The sequence below is a fragment of the Lathyrus oleraceus genome, chromosome 7 (genome assembly GCF_024323335.1).
Source record: "Lathyrus oleraceus cultivar Zhongwan6 chromosome 7, CAAS_Psat_ZW6_1.0, whole genome shotgun sequence".
NCBI classification, from domain to species: Eukaryota; Viridiplantae; Streptophyta; class Magnoliopsida; order Fabales; family Fabaceae; genus Lathyrus; species Lathyrus oleraceus.
The window spans coordinates 262,082,448-262,096,174 of record NC_066585.1 but is presented as its reverse complement, the minus strand read 5'-3'; the positions used below and the strand labels follow the sequence as shown (position 1 = coordinate 262,096,174).

Below are 13,727 nucleotides of genomic sequence, written 5' to 3'. Positions count from 1 at the left end.
TTCATCGATGATATCCGTGAAGTAACACGTGTCTTCTATTGCAGGTGCTTTCAAAAATCTGGAAAGAATAAACTCAATTTTCTCTTCTCCTACTTCGAAAGTGAGTCGTCCTCGTTTTACGTCTATGATAGCACCGGCGGTTGCTAAGAAGGGTCTTCCCAATATAATGGGGGTAACTTCATCTTCTCTTATGTCCATAATTATAAAATCGGTGGGAATGTAGAATTGACCTATGCGCACGGGAACGTTTTCAAGAATTCCTACGGGATATCTAACGGAGCGATCTGCTAATTGCACAGACATTTTAGTTGGTCTTAATTATCCCATTTCAAGTTTCTTGCATATGGACAAGGGCATAACACTAATACCGGCTCCTAAATCGCATAAAGCTTTATCTATGACAAATTTGCCTATATGACAGGGTAATCTTTAAGTTTAGGAGGCATATTCTGGATTACTGCGCTACACTCAGCAGTGAGTGTAACGGTTTCGCTGTCTTTAAGTTTCCTTTTATTAGATAAAATTTCTTTTAAGAACTTAGCATATGAAGGCATCTGTGTAATAGCTTCTGTAAAAGGAATGGTGATGTTTAATTGTTTCAGTAGGTCAACAAATTTTTTAAATTGGCCTGCGTCTTTGGTTTTAATTAGCCTTTGAGGATAAGGGATAGGTGGTTTGTAAGGTGGCGGAGGTACATAAGGTTCTTTGTTTTCTACGGTTTCTTTATTACACTCTTCCTTTTCCTTAGGTCTACCTTCTTCCTCAGTTGACTTTTTAGAGTTTTGGTTCTCAATCCTTGGGTCAGACGGTCCTTCTACCTTTGTTCCACTTCTTAATATAATTGCATGAGCGTGGCCTTTCGGATTAGGTTGGGGCTGTCCAGGAAAGGTACCAGTTGGGGCAGCAGTAGGCGCTTGTTGTTGAGCTACTTGCGAGATTTGTGTTTCCAGCATTTTGTTATGGGTAGCCAGGGCATCTACTTTACTTGCTAGTTGTTTAATCTGTTCGTTAGTGTGTACATTCTGGTTTAAGAACTCTTTATTGGTTTGCTGTTGAGAAGCTATGAAGTTCTCCATCATGATTTCCAAATTGGATTTCCTAGGAACGTTATTGTTAGGTGTAGATAGGGTCGGCTTTTGATATCCAGGAGGTATAGCTGGGGCTTGACTGGGAGCTTGACCTGGTGCGTATAGAGCGTTGTTACTTTTATATGAAAAGTTAGGATGGTTCTTCCAGTTTGAGTTATAGGTATGCGAGTAGGGATTTCCTTGAGCATAGTTCACCTGCTCTGTTTGAATTCCTGTTAGGAGTTGACAATCTGTAGGCGTGTGACCTTGAATTCCATAGACTTTGCAATTTTGAGTTACGGCAACCACGGTGGCTGGAGGTGATACATTTAAACTTTCAATTTTCTGGGCAAGAGCATCCACTTTTGCATTAACATGATCAAGGCTACTTATCTCGTACATGCCCCCTTTTGTTTGAGGTTTCTCTACCATTGTTCGGTCGCTTCCCCACTGATAATGATTTTGGGCCATGCTCTTGATAAGTTGATAAGCGTCAGCGTAAGGTTTATCCATAAGCGCACCACCGGCGGCGGCGTCTATTGTTAACCTTGTGTTGTACAAGAGACCATTATAAAAGGTATGAATTACTAACCAGTCCTCTAAACCATGGTGTGGGCAAAGTCTCATCATGTCTTTGTATCTTTCCCATGCTTCGAAAAGAGACTCGTTGTCTTTTTGCTTAAATCCATTTATCTGGGCTCTCAACATAGCTGTTTTGCTTGGAGGAAAATATCGGGCAAGAAAGACTTTCTTCAACTCATTCCATGTGGTGACTGAGTTGGAAGGAAGAGACTGAAGCCATTTTCTAGCTTTATCTCTTAACGAGAAAGGAAAGAGACGAAGTCGAATTGCCTCTGAAGTGACACCATTAGCTTTAACGGTATCAGCGTATTGGACAAATACGGATAAATGAAGGTTTGGATCCTCGGTAGGATTTCCAGAAAATTGGTTTTGTTGCACTGCCTGCAACAACGAAGGTTTAAGTTCGAAGTTGTTCGCTTCGATTGCGGGTGGAGCAATACTCGAATGCGGCTCATCTTGCGATGGAGCAGCGTAATCTCGAAGAGCACGAGCTGGTTCTGCCATAGCTGGTATCGTCGAAGGAAGAAGATTTTTGAGATCAGGAATTTCGATTGGAGGAAGATTGTTTGTAGCACGATACTCCCGAATTCGTCGTAATAATCGGAGATATCGTTCAACGTCATTGATTCGTAAGTAGTACGGTTCGCCTTGTGAGCGAGTGTGTGGCATACAAATCAACGAAAAAGAAGGAAAAATAAAAATTGCCTTAGTCTCTACAGCGTAACAGGAGAGTTACGATATTGACTAAATAAAAGTCCCCGGCAACGGCGCCAAAAACTTGATTGCGACTTTATGAGTCTATCGGGGTATTAACTGCAAGTGCACAGTCTAATCGCGTAGTTTTAAAAGATATCGATCCCACGGGGACTTAATGAATCGATATACCATTTTTCTAAGGTTACTGCGTAAAGCTAAGGCGGATTGTACTTTGATGATTGGGGGGAAAAGTAAAACTAAATTTAGATCTAGATTAAATATCAAATAACACGGATATCGGTATATAGTTCGTCGTAATTAGGGAATCAAATCTTCGTTGGTCTTTTTCTTAATTTTAAAATAAGTCTTTTCAGTAGACACTATTAATTAAAAGTTTTGTCCTCAAACTCTCGCTCTGTTGAATCAGACTATGACTTTATATTAACGTACGCTCTCACTATTTCGCTAAATCTAAAATCACTTTTTGAAAACAATAGAATCTATAGAAACTCTTTTTAAGAAAATACTAACCGTTTAAACACCATTGTCTCAAACTCTCGCTCTGTTGACTTAGATTATATGATTAAACTTAAATGCTTAACTCTCGTCCTCACATTTAACTTTTAAAAATAATTTTTGAAAATGATTAGAATTTAATTAACCATAAAAATTGCTCTCGCCCTGATTTAAAGTTAATGTTCAATTTACACTGTCCAGTTAAAAGCTCAAACCATCGTTCTATTGATTTTAACTTCTTTATGTCTTTTACTCTCGTACAAAAACTTTGGTATTAACTCTGTAAATTGAGACCAGAAAATGAGTGACTATATTTTGAAATAAATTTAAACCAACTCAGTTTTGATTCCTTTATTCCGCTTACTTTACATACCGATATCTAAACTAATTAGCCGGACATACTAAACACGCATAAACAACAATCATGCATAAATACAGCCATAATAAACAAACAATACATATAAATAGCAGCACAGAGCATATGTAAATTAAAACAATAACTCAATTAATTAATGAACCTGGAAAATTACTAGAAATCTTGGTTTTATCCCCTAGCTTCGATGCTCGAACACTCCACCACAAGTCGGTTGGATTTGTTCTTCACAATTCTTGATCAGACAGGAAGGTAAAAACAAAGAAATAAATACTATGATCTAACGTAAGGTTAGATCCAGCAAAAATTACACAATAGTTTCCGGTGTAGAAACTATCGTGAGAAAATAAATTGAATGCTTAGTAAATTAAGCTAGCAAAGAAAAGAAAATAAAATGCTAAGAAAATAGAATGCTGGAAAATTAGAAAGCAGGAAAAATATTGCACGGCGTAGAGATGTCCAATTGGATCTTTTGGGGTCTATTTATATTCATCCATAAAATAATTGTTTCCTCAAAAGCATCTTCAGTAGGGTTCCAAAGTGTCAACGAGTCAAGAGGAAAAATATGAGAGAACGCCCTTCTGTTACGCGCGTCAAAGCCAAAATATAAGAGTGGGGGTGTGACGGCCGTCACACTATGTGTTACGGTCGTAACACTAGGTAAAGGGGCGTGGCACTCGGCACGTGAGTGTGGCGGTCGTCACAGCCATTTTGCTTGCCCCAAACGTGGGCTGGGCTTTAGTGAGATGCTTTTCCTAGAGAATCCTCTTTTTGCACCCCTTTTCTTTCTTTTTCACACATGCTTCAAATAATGTTACCTGAAATAAATAATAAGAGAATACCAAGTAATATCGAATAATATAAAATAAATTGAATCAAATAACAATATAATTTAATTAAATCAAGTCTAAAAATGTGATATAGTTTCATGTTATCAAAGCGTTGGCTCGAGTGTAGTACCGGTGAGTCAGCTTTTCTTCAAAATAAATGAAGAACACAGAGTTAGACCATTGAACAAGAAGCCTGAAGCAAAACCTGCTTATGCACATGATGCATGCAATGCTTGTGCATATGATTTGTTTTTATTTATCAAAGGAACTTTAGAGCTTTATTCGCAAAGTATTGAAAATATTAATCATTTAGACATATATGGAAACATCATATCAATAATATCTGGAAAATATTTTTACACCAAAGAACATGTGATATGAGGCTACATTTTAGAGTAAGAGTAAATTCAACTTTTATGAGCATGTGATATGAGGCTACATTATAGGTCACTTTTGACCTATACCATTGAACAAGTGATTTTTCCAAACTTCAAAAATGTATAAATCTATCATTTCAAATCCAAATGACATGAAATATGTTAGCATTTTGAAGGTATTTGAAATAGCTACAACTTTGATGAAGACACTTTTCTCATTTGAAGCTCACATAAAAAGTAAAGCAAGGTGGAATATTGAGATATATGGCTTGACACTTAGAAAAAATTTCAACATGTTGAAATTTCCAAACTTCCACCTCAAAAATCATCATGATACAAGCTCCAAATGGAAAAGTGTTGAACATGAAAGTTGTTCCTATTGATCTAACATTTCCAAAAAGCCCAATTTCATCCATTTTGGACCAGAATTGCTAGGGCTGCGCACAATATGAACATGGTATCATCATTTAGCAAAGATCAAACTTCAAATCTTCACACACACTTGCCTTGCAATCCAAGTTGATTTCGTACTCTTTCACACTCATTTGTGGACCTAAAGCAATGATCTCATGGGCCTGTACACGCCCATGCACCCATGCATCATCAATTGCCAATTTTGGAAAGTGAATTTGAAGGTGCAAATATCATAAGTTGCAGCTATAAATAGAGCCCCTTATGCTCAGAATTGAACACACCTTGCGCGCCAGCTTTGCCCCCCATTGAAACCCTCTCATTCCAAAGCAAAACCTGATAAATTTCAACTTGAAATTTGAGTTTGAATCTCAACTGTTGGAGATTCAAAAACTCCAGGATCCAAAGCCTTGCAACCTCATCAATCACTTCCTACTAGCTTCTCAAGTGTGACCATATCGTGTTTGGAGCAAGCAACCTCAAGAATTGCACTGCATTGAAGGTAATTTTCAGAAAACTTCATCTCTTCGATTCTCTCTCAATCTTGCTTAATTCTCTTGATTTTTTGGTTGTCTGAAGTCCTACCAATGTAAGAAAGAAGATTGAGTTGCTTAAAGGTCAAATCGAAGCAACTCAGTTGACATACCTCAAATTTTAACTCCTCATATCTTTCTATAAGTGAGGAGGTAGTTTAAATTGAGGTGATATTCGTGATCTACACCAATTTTCCTTTCAAATCATGTCCTCCTTTTTCATTTTTGTTGAGGTGATGAATGGACCAATCCGGCCAAGGTCGCCTGAGAAGACGACCGGCGCTTTGCTCCGGCAATGATGTGGCGTGGTCCTGAGACATTAGATGAGTTTAAATTATTTTAATCATGAGTGTGCGTTTTAATTACCAAGCGTGTGGATGTTTGACTCAGGCGCACCATGGAACGCGAGTTGGTGGCCACTTGATCTGCCAGCTTAATTAATGAGGGAGATCAAGTGGTCCACATTTTTTCTGATTTTTTTAATTTCATTTTAATTGCTTTATTTTCATTAATTCATGTTAATTTTAATATTGATCCAAAAAATATGAGAGTTTCACCAAAAAAATTCAAATATTTTTCTCTTTCGTATTTTGAATTAAAATTGTTTTTTGGATCATTATTAATATTTTTCATGATTTAATTGATTTTTCATTTGGTTTTAATTGTTTAAAAATACTTTTAAGTCTTTTAAAATTCTGAAATTTTTTCTCTAAGGTCCTTTGACCTTGTTTGACCTATGATAAATCTCATGGCTATTTATTGGGTGTTTTGATGAGTTTTAGGAATTTGACAAACCATATTTAATTTAAATGCATTATTTTAGTATTTTTAATTGGAATAAATGCCAAATAATTTTGTTGACCAATTGTGACGATTTGTTGGTGTTTGACTCTTGTTGTTGGGCATTGGTCAAGGTTGATTTGACTTTGTTAATTTAATATCATTGGATTTAGGGGATTGATGGAATGTACATTCCATCTCCCAAAATGAATGAATAATATTAATTTGGTAAAAGTTCTCCTTTGATAAATTTGAGATTTCATATTTTCCCCTCCCTCTTCATCTCATTCCCCTTCTTTATGCATTCATCTCATTTGGCCTATGATATCTCAAAGTCCTAAAGCTAGTTGATTGAAAAATTGACATGAGTATGGATGAGATTATGCCACATCTTTTGCATATTCTTTTTGTGTGTGGTATGTTTCATGAGCATAGTTCATAATACTATGTCTCTAACATACATTAACACAAAAATTCAATTGTACGGCCTCAAATAGTTGTGACTTCTACATAAGTCCAATTACGATTTCTTAACATAGCGCTAAATTTGTGACATAAAATACATAGCATTCTAGTTAGTGAGATTGTAAGTCTCCCCTCTTTCATGGTATTGTGTGGAAACTTGGCCTTTTTTCCTTCCTTTGGAAGATGTCTTGGTTCAAGGATTCATACTTGTGATAAGTGGGTTGAGTGTTCTCCAAAGAATGTCTAAGAATGAAAAGCAAAAAACAAAACAATACTAACTTCTAACCTATTAACTACTAACTTTTAATTTCAAGCCCTTTACTTTAATGTCATTTAATTCTAACTTTTATACATTTGCCATTGTTCATATCATTCTAATTGTTTATGTTAATGCAATTTACACTTTGTCCACTTGGACCATATTGTGTGATATTTTGTTTGTACTTTGCTTGTTTTTGTGGTCTTTGACCATTAATGTACATAATAACAACAAAAACCCTAAAAAACTTTTGTATGGACTGTTGGCTTGATCTTGGATAAATGGACTTAGAACTTAGGCAACATTCCTATGCTAAAGGACTTGAACAATGCCAACTTATTGAGAAACCAAGTGCTTGCAATTTGAAACTTCATCTGATACATCATTCAAGATCTCTCTAAGTTCATCTGCCACATGATCATTGTGAAGCTGTTATTTTGAACCCGTGACTTGTGAAATTCATCTGTTACATGGGCTACCTTGAAGAAGATTATGGAATGGATAAGCTTGGATGTGGCCATATTTATTTGATGCCTTGCTCTTCAAGATAATATAATTGTGCATTTGTGTGTTGCTTGGTTCTAAAAGTCCAAGGGAATTCTGGGTTTCTATTGACATTCTTGTCTATTGGATTACTACCTATTTGGTCAGATCTTTTCAACTCTTAACTTTTAATTTTTGTACATAGGATAGTCTCTTCATCTTCTCCCCATTTCTTTAATTTAAAAAATCTTCTTTGATTGAACTTATTTTATTCTAAACTTTGACCACTTTTTGCAAAAAGATAGAAACTTTGGCCTTATGTCATTGCATTTTCAAACTTCTTTTCTAAATCAAACTTGTAAATAAACTTAACTATATTTAACTTAAACTTTCAAAAAGCCAAAAAGAACTAACTCATTCAAACCATTTTTAGGCCTTTTGCCTTTCAAACTTGATTTTTTGTTAAAAGCAGTGCACCCACTTTGAATTGTATCACGAACTACGAGGTTTTGATCCCTCATTTTTATGTTGGTACGTAGGCACAAGACAGAAGGTCTTGCCAAACATAAAAATATAATTAATGAATTCTTTTCTCATCCCCCCATTATATTTGTTTGTGAACATCACTTTGTACGAAATACATATGCACACAAAAAGGGCTCTCTAGGAGTACCTAGGACACTTTGGGTGCTAACACTTTCCCTCTGTGTAACCAACCCCCTTACCTGTAATCTCTGACATTTTATTAGTTTTGATTTGAAAACTTCTTACTTTTTGGGTTTTATTCGTACTTTTTCCTTTTTCCCTTGGAAACGATAAAAGCGCGGTGGCGACTCTTGTTATTTGATCTCTAGTTTATCCATAGCTTGATGATCATCAATTTACTGCTACACTCAAAAATAAGTTTTGTAAAGAATACCTTACGGTATATTAAATAAGGGTTAACATATGATTTCTAATTGTTAAAAATAGTTTCTTCTTTGTAAAAAATTTATAATGATTAAAATAGTTATAATTAGAAATCTAATTATTAAAACAGAATAAAACTCATCCAATATCAACATAATTCACAACAAGTAACAAAAATATCTAAATGGGAGAGTAAGGGAAACCGACATACAAGAAGGAGATTGTCCCCGGTTAAACAGTAACATTCGCCCCTTTTTTATATTCTCTCTTGCCCTTTATGTTTTCTGATCCTAGTCTTCTCGTAATCCTTTTACTTTGCTTGCACCTTCTTTTTTTAAGATTGAGGATAGTTGTGAAGGAGACTTTAGGATTTTAGTGGTGTTGTTCTTTGATGTGAAGAGCAACAACTTTTAGAGAGTGACTTTTGTCAATTGTTGATGGAAAAAAGTGTAGAAAAACTGTGCTATTTATATATAAGAATTAGGTCAAAAAAATTGAATGATTGTCTATTTTTGAAATGATTTCATCTATTTCTTAAACGTTAAACCAATGAATCTGGATGGATTCATGATTTTGTTGAAATATAACAATAATTTATTTTTCTTATTTAAATTTTGATAAATAATAATACAAATAAACTAATAATAAGAAGAAGAAAAATATTTTTATTAATTTTGATTTTATATTGATTTTCCTTGATTTTTAGACTAAAAACATGAAAAAACAATAATATAATAATTATTTAAAATAAAATAATAAAAATTGAAAATAAAAAATAAAAAGGTGTAATTTTAATTGTAAAATAAAACATAAAGGGAGAAAATTTTAAAAGTGAAAAAAAAAACATAAAAAGAGAAAAAACTCTAAAAGTGGGGAGAGTGGTGTCGTGCCGCGAAAAATACAAAGTCGCCACCGGATTTTATATATTCCAAAGGAAAGGGGAAATAGCGATAAAACCCCAAGAGAATGGTCTTCACAACCAAGAGCGGATTCAGAAGTCGGTTATGCAAGGGGAAAATATTAGCACCCTTCACATTCATCATACTCGATGAGAACTACTTGTTTGTATCAATGTGTATGGATGTTGTTTATCTGATTGTTACTTGATATCGGTGACTGAGATGAGAAAGAGTAAGATGGGGAGAGAAAATAAGTTTTAAGTTATTGTGTTCGCCAAGTATTTCTCCCCTTGTGCCTACGTACCTTCATATGTGCAATGAGGAAGTCAGAGCTCCATAGTTTTGCTCACAAACAAAGTATTTATTTGGTTGTTTTTATGAATAATGTTGATATTCACTTGCTTGTATGCTTGAGTATGGGATCGGGAAGTATTTTTTTGTTTGCGATAGAATGGATGCGCTTGGATCACAATCTAGCAGTTAAACATTATTTGCTCACACATGGAGGCTTAAGCGTCATTCACGGTAGAACGGAAGTAACACGTCATTTTTGAACTTGTTTCTCCTAACAATCATAATACTTGGGAGTCAAGAGGATAATGGTATCCTAACTACCCATTTTTCTCCATCATATCACCTAGATTGAACTTGTTTGAATCATTATATATTTTAAGGGGGAAGTCAAGTGTTGGATCCTTAAGATAGATATGACCGACAATCCAAGTACTTAAATGTTGTGTACAAGCACGTACACCCCATTTTTGCATTCCAGTTTGTTATGAAATTGTTTTGAAAAAAGGCACTTATCAACCATTTTGATTTTATTATGAAAGTGTGTGTGAAGAATGTAGGTAATGAGATAGAATAAGGTTTAGAAGACAAGAGAATGGATAAGAGATTGATATGGATCATGGAATAGATGGGAGATACTTGACATTGGATCAAGTACTCGCGTTTGTATGAAGTGAGTTTGATTTGGAAAACACTTGAAGTTGGATCAAGTATGCCTTTTGCCTTTTGAAATGATTTATTTTATCGTTTGTTTTTATATTTTTAGTTAGCATGCATGATGAGCTAATGAAAGGAATAAACTTAAGCTATTACACTCGCATGAGATAGGGGGCATACGACCCACAATGGGGGGATGGAACCCTACAATAAAAATGGGAAATGAAAATTAAACAAGTTACAAACCAAGTATTATGCCTAAAATAATCAAGTGGCGTGGTATCCTCACACAATACAAGGAAAAAAGAATGGATTATAAGGGATAGTATCTTGGATTGTACTTGAAACCTCAATGGACATGTGAACACACAAACAAGTCGGGTTAGTATGAGATCAAGGCAAATGAAAATGATGCAACAAATGTAAGCATATATTCAAAGATCTAAATCAATTCAAATGGCAATGGATTGATCATGGACAGATAATCAAAGACTAATCATGTGATCATGGCAAATGAAATAGGCGTACACAAGAGATACATCACCTAAATTAAAATGGGATTTTCAATATATCCAATATGATCACAAATAAAATGAATCGATTAAATGGACAATTAAAGTGAGATATTACCTAAGGATCAAAATCTACCTAAATATGAATTAGGGATCGAATTAAAAAACAGGAAATTAACAATCTAAATCACAACTTAAAACCTAATGAACATGGACATGACAATCGTAAGGCAATATATGAATCGAATAAAAAATTAACCTAAAAATGAATCATGATAAAATCTACAATTAACCATATTAATCAAATCATGAATAAAATGAAAACAAGACCAACAAAGAATTAAAATTAAAAACAAGGCATGGCAAGATTATTAATGGGGTTAATTCTGGAGAGAGAAAAACAAGATCGAAATCTACATGGTGATTAAACTAATTTTTAACCTAATTAGAATCACATTAACTTCTAATTATCAATTAACCTAAACAAAAATATGTTAATCATAATTAAAAAAAATCAAAAATCCATATTTTTAACCCTAACAAGAAAAACTCGGTGACATGATTAATCGACAAAAATTAAGTAAGATTAAAATAATTAAAAGTCATTAAGTATGGATTAAGTGGGATTAAGAATAATCATGGGTTAATGGGCTTTAGGGGACAAGGCCTAATACCCACATCTTAAACTCTGCTTAGGCCACGCATCTGCTTAGGGGAAAAGGCCTAATACCCTCATCTTTCCAACCCGGGTTTAACATACACTAGCCAAGATCTGCCTCCTCAAAAACTCAATGCAGCAATATCATTGTCACCATCAACGCAACCTCACCAAGAAAAAAGTCCAATAATTCAATTCCAAAATTCGCTTCTTTGCACATACCCCCTTTCAATACTCAAGCAAACAATGAAAACAAGAATGAGATATCATGACTTCATCATCGAAATCGACACCAATGACAATCTCTTCTTGCACACAGATGAAAAAAGGCGAAGGGAGAAACATATCGTACGATTCTGACGCGGTGGCTCTGGGTAATTTGCTTCTATCACTTCCATCATGTTATTGTTCATTCTTTGATTTGTTCATGTTGTTTCGAAATTGAGGTGAGGGCAATGAAGAATGGACGAATGTGAAGCTCCAAGATGCCGTGAACTTTCCTTTTCTCTAACTCTTTCCCTTTTTTCTCCTTTTTAATATGCTTCCATTTGCAGCTCCTCCCTTTTTTTTTCTTCCTCTTCTGTTATTGTTGTTGTAAGAAAACTCTTTGAGAACTTGTGATTAAAGGTTGCAGAGTGAAGTTTAGGGTGTTTCAATGGAGTTGTTAGGGAAGGTTCATTTTGTAGGGTTTTTTGGTGGTTGAAGAATGAATAAATTCATTGGGTTAGAGCGTTTGATTATGAGGTTGTTGAGTTGGTTCAAGAGTTTTCTGCAGAATCCTTTTTTGGTTATTGGAGGTTGAAAACAAGTTATGAGTTTGCTAGGGAAGGTTTGTTGCAGGGTGGAGTTAGAAGAGGGTTCGGTTGGGGAGTGAAGAGGTTGTGGAAGTTTTTTTTTAGCTCGAAAGGTTGAAAAAAATGCAGTTAGCTTCCTTTTGTTATCAGTTTTGAAGGAGTTTGTTGGAGGGAAGTTGTGAGGTTGGTTAGAAGTTAGTTGTGAATTCTATTACAGTAGTTGTTGATTTCTGTTAGAAAATAGTTGAATGAATGCTTGAGATTTTGTTACCAGCTATGAAGCCCCGACATGCCATTCACACGACGTGTCACCATGTCGGACACGAACACGCGTACGACACATATCAGACACGTTTTTGAAGTGTCCAACGAGAAAAAACATTTAATTGTTGCGGACACGGATACGACACCTTATTTCAAATAAAGGACACGACCCAATTCAGAAAATTCCAGATTTAAAAAATAAATAAGTCTTTTAGCTTTCATATTCCACTTTTTAACTATAAAAACAACACAATTAGGATTTCTTATTTTTTTATGTTTCACTTTCACTGTTTTTGTCTCCACAAAATTATTTTATCTTCTTCGGTTATTTTCATCTTTGCACGCCATTACTTCGGTTTTCACAAGGAATATATGAATATCAATTATCATGTTTGCAATTTGTTTGAAAGTGTTAAAAGATTTTTTTATTGTTTTATCTTAAATAAACATAAATTTTGCTTCTCATTTTAAACTCTTTATAAATTTTGCCCATAAATTGCATTATTATATTAATATATAAAATATATATAGTCGTGTCCATGTCCTATGATTTGTACATTAGCGGGGTCCTCGTGTCCGTGTCCCGCGTCCGTTTCCGAGTTCGGGCTTCACAGGTTACCAGTTATGTGAATGGTTGAATGAATTGTTTGCTATGGAATTGTTTGGCGGTTGCTGCTGATGCATAGTTATGTTATGGTTTGTTATATGCATTGCTATTTGAAATGTTGATGTGAAGTTGCATGTTAACATGGTTTGAACTGTTGTTTTACTTTGGCTTTGTGCAGTCTTTTATGAATTAATGTTTGTTGGTGGAGCTGTTAGAATGTATAAATGGTAAGCTTAATGCTAGTTGTTGCATGTTTATATGGTTATACTTATATATTATGAATGAATATGATAGGGCTGCTATGCATTGCAATTGGTGTTCCTATATTGGTTATGTTTTGCATTTCTATGATAATTGGTTAGGTTGTATTGAATAGTTGCTTGAGTGAAAGTTGTGTGGCTTGGTTGCTTGTTAATGTGAGCAGCTAGTTTGCTTGATTGTCTTGGCATGTGAATGAATGTAATGAATTGATTATAATGATAGGGATGCTAGGTTATGAATGTTTGAAATGTTGGATTCATAGTTGTATTGAAATGGTTATGTGAATGTTTTAATGAATGCCTTGTTTGGAATTTCTTTCTTTTAAATGGCATGGTGCGTGATGTATAATGTGTATGCATTGCTAGTTATGCTTGAATTAGGTTTGCTTGTGATAACATGTACGTGTATGTAATATGAATGATTCTCATGCTATGTATTGTTAAGAATGTGGTCATCATGGTTGTGAAATGAATCGAATGTAGGGTTGTTGCTAGTGATGGGAT

At 34.7% G+C, this 13,727-nt stretch overlaps 1 non-coding gene across 1 annotated transcript; it reads left to right on the top strand.

Annotated features, from left to right (window-relative positions):
- The first annotated feature begins 1,668 nt into the window (after window positions 1-1,668).
- Window positions 1,669-1,775, top strand: LOC127109239 (small nucleolar RNA R71). Its single transcript, XR_007796569.1, has one exon. It is a non-coding gene; the product is annotated as a small nucleolar RNA R71 (small nucleolar RNA).
- The last annotated feature ends 11,952 nt before the right edge of the window (window positions 1,776-13,727 follow it).